Genomic DNA, 4,084 nt, shown 5'->3' with positions numbered 1-4,084 from the left:
TCGTTGACCCTTACCACTTCCAGTGGAGCCACCTTGAATTCTAGAAGGCACAACCAAAGGAAATTGAGGAAGTGCTCACCCCAGTTACTGCCAGCCCCAAGCCTTGCGAGGCAAAGGGGAGGAGCTTCTGTAGTGGGCTCTCTATGAGGGTAGTCATTCCTCAGACCCAAAGCTCTTAACATCCTGTTTATACCCACAGGCTACTAATATAATATTTTGGTATTTATATAATTAATATAATTAATTACTCTATCTGTGATTAGGAAAATTATTTTGGAATTTTAATTTGCTTTTTATTATTTTTCTCTATTTTGTATATATTCTTCAATAAATATTATTCCTTTTGCAATAAGATAAAATTTTACTTTAAATAACAAAAAAATAGAATTTTCCAATTTTAAAACCTAAGACCTATAGAGCCTACTGCCCTCCACACTCCTCCTCTACATTAGTGTGCAAGAAATACCACACACTCAACTGATCCTAAACTAAGTTTGTAATTCTGTACCCAAATCCTGTTCCTCCTCTTGCCTGTCTTGGTGAATGTTGGCTCATTCCAGCATCTTGGAAAAGTTAACTCTTTCTGCAACTCTCCACTGTCCCCATCTGATGGGAAAACTGGTCCTTGTGAATTCCTCCCCCTTACCAACTTTGATATACACTGTTTGTACTTATTATTAATAAATCCTCATCATATCTTGGCTAGATTGCATCTATACTATATTTCTTTTTTTTTTTTTTTATACTTTAAGTTCTAGGGTACATGTGCATAACGTGCAGGTTTTTTACATATGTATACTTGTGCCATGTTGGTGTGCTGCACCCATCAACTCGTCAGCACCCATCAATTCATCATTTATATCAGGTATAACTCCCCAATGCAATCCCTCCCCCCTCCCGCCTCCCCATGATAGGCCCCAGTGTGTGATGTTCCCCTTCCCGAGTCCAAGTGAACTCATTGTTCAGTTCCCACCTATGAGTGAGAACATGTGGTGTTTGGTTTTCTCTTCTTGTGATAGTTTGCTAAGAATGATGGTTTCCAGCTGCATCCATGTCCCTACAAAGGACGCAAACTCATCCTTTTTTATGGCTGCATAGCATTCCATGGTGTATATGTGCCACATTTTCTTAATCCAGTCTGTCACTGATGGACATTTGGGTTGACTCCAAGTCTTTGCTATTGTGAATAGTGCCGCAATAAACATACGTGTGCATGTGTCTTTGTAGTAGCATAATTTATAATCCTTTGGGTATATACCCAGTAGTGGGATGGCTGGGTCATATGGTACATCTAGTTCTAGATCCTTGAGGAATTGCCATACTGTTTTCCATAATGGTTGAACTAGTTTACAATCCCACCAACAGTGTAAAAGTGTTCCTATTTCTCCACATTTCTTTAGTCATGCTTGCTCCCAATTTAGTCTCCATTCTGTAACAAGAATTTCTTTAAACGCAAATTTGATTATGTCTTTCAATTTGTTAAAACTCTTTAGTGAACTACCATAGCCTTTACACTTCAATCCATACACTGTGGAGTAGCTTTGTAGGTTTCCACACATCCACTCTCATAACCCAATCTCATCTTCCACCACTTTCCATCGCTGTCTCTACACCTGTGCATGTGAGATGAATTGCAGGTGTGAGAACACTTGGAAGACCTGTAAGCCTTTACACAAATCTCCTCCATTTCCTAGGGTATTCTTTAGCCATTCTCTACCTCATTTTTCAAAACCCAGTCCACATACTAATCCTTAGTGAAGCCTTGTGTAGTACCCTCAAGTTGAGGCAGGCATCCCCCACAACCTCTGTCATCTTTTCTTTTACAACTGTTATAGCTTTATCAAAGTATATTTAATTATTATCTCAATGGCCTGTCTCTTGAAGGTGGCTGTGTTTTATTGCTGTGTTTCTCCTGGGACCTTGCCACATGATTGGGCATTCAATGAATTGCTGAGGAATGAAAGACTCTGGCACACTTTCCATTAATGGGGATGAGACTTGTGTGGGTGTAAATTGTGTATGAATGAGGGTCTATGTGTAATTAATACTTTTCCCAAATTTCTAAATGATGAATAGATGTCCACCCTGGGAGAGCATCACCATCATGATGGTTATGGAATGAGAAAGGAGAATGGGCATCAAACCTTGTGCTTGGCCAGGAAGAGGTTAGAGGAAAGTCCTCTAAGAAGGGTGGTTGGCCCACTGCCTCTTGGCCTGGCAACTGGACTGGTTGTGGCTTTGAATGAAAAACTTTTGTCAACTTGAAAATCATCCCATTTTTGCCTGGAATTTAAGTCTCTGTCTTCAGATCTGGAATTTAAGTCTCTGTCTTCAGATCTAGTGAAGTTCCTGCAATGGAGGATTTGGCTAAAGTTAATCAAGAAAGAGATTCGCTGCAGTCTCTACTGGTCTAAGCTGTGGCAAGAACAGGTGACAACACAATGGTGTTCCAGCCTAGCAGACAGGACCAGACCAATGAGTGAATTAAAGCCCACTTCTGCCAGGAGCCTCTTTCAGTGAGGGAATTTGGCTTACTAAATATGAATAGCCACTATTTTGTTTATCCTATCTATGCATACAAATATCCAGCATCTTTGGGCAATGGTACTAGTGAAGATTGCTATGCAGGCATTTGACTGGCTGTGTCATAGCTTTTGCCCCAGGGCAAGGCAGAGTTCACACCTGTGCAGGCCACAAAGACCAGGTGTTTGTTTACTGGGTTAAAAGACAAGCTTGTCTTGGAGCAGGAAGCAAAGAGTCTTTCTTTGGCTTCTGTGATACTTTCTGGGATTGGGAGTGGGAACCGAGGGAATCATTTAACTTCCCGTACTTCCTCAGTACAGTCTTCTGCAAAATGAGGACAACCCTTCCATTGTTCTTCCTTCCCCACTCCTACCCTTGGAGACATTTCAACTTAGAGAACTGGAAGGATCTGAGAGACCATAGTCTGTAACTTTATTTTAGCAGATGATGAAGTCAAAGCCCTCATTGCTTCACTAAAGAGACCTTTCTCAAATGCACATCTACAGTGAGTCATTCCCACCTATAGCCATGTTAGCACTTCCCACTGCCTCCACGTTGAGTCCTAGCTCTCTTTAATGGCTAAAGAATCATCAGGTTGGTAGGAGCTTCCCCTGCTAGTCTCTCCAGACCATCTCTTGCCATCCATCCTGCCCCACCCTTATTCTACCCCATGACTTTCCTAGAGAAGCTGCATCCCTCTCAGCTCCAGACTTCTGCCCCTGCATTTACCAGGATTTTCTTTCTTACTTGGAGACTAGCCTCTGAGTTCAAAGCTCCTCTCCTGTCTTCCTAGGCTGGATGATGTCTCTCTTCTCTGCTCCTGCCTCATGTTGCTCTTCTCTGTCATTGTACACTCAGTGATACAGCCACTGTCTGTGTCCCTCACTGGGCCAGAAGAGCCTCTCAGCTGGCATCTGAGCCTGATTCACCTCTGCCTCTCCACAAGCTCATGGATCCCAGAGGGTCACTGGTCAGTAACTTTTTGTGAGAAGGTGAAGGAGGAAGGGGCAGCTTAGTAAGTGACAGAGTACATGAGTGTCTACATGGGTGGATGAGAGGATGGGTGAGTGGGTGTCTGTGAGTGAGTAGGTAGGGTCTAGGTGGGTGAATGAATGATTAAGTGTCTAGGTGAGTATGTAGATGGGTGCCTAGGTGGATGAGTGAGTGAGTGTCTAGGTGGATGGATGAGTGAGTCAGTGTCTAGGCAGGTGAGTGAGTGGATGTGTAGATGGGTGGATGACTGGGCATCTAGGTAGATGGGTGAGAGGATGTCTAGATGGGTGAGTAAATGGGTGTGTAGATAGATGGAGTGAGTGGGTGGCTGTCTAGATGGGTGAGTGATCCTTGGTGGGTGAGTATTGGGTGCCTAGATGAGTAAGTGGGTGTCTAGATGGGTTGGTGAGTGGATGTTTGGGTGAGTGGAGGTTTAGGTGGGTGAGTGAATAGGTATCTTGGTGGGTGGGTGGGTGAGTGGGTGTCTGGCTGGGTGGGTGAGTGGGTATCTAGGTGGGTGGGTGACTGGGTATCTAGGTGGATGAATGAGTGGGTGTCTAGGTGATGA

This window comes from Piliocolobus tephrosceles, chromosome 11 (genome assembly GCF_002776525.5).
Source record: "Piliocolobus tephrosceles isolate RC106 chromosome 11, ASM277652v3, whole genome shotgun sequence".
Classification (NCBI taxonomy): domain Eukaryota; kingdom Metazoa; phylum Chordata; class Mammalia; order Primates; family Cercopithecidae; genus Piliocolobus; species Piliocolobus tephrosceles.
Note: the sequence above shows the minus strand (reverse complement) of the source record.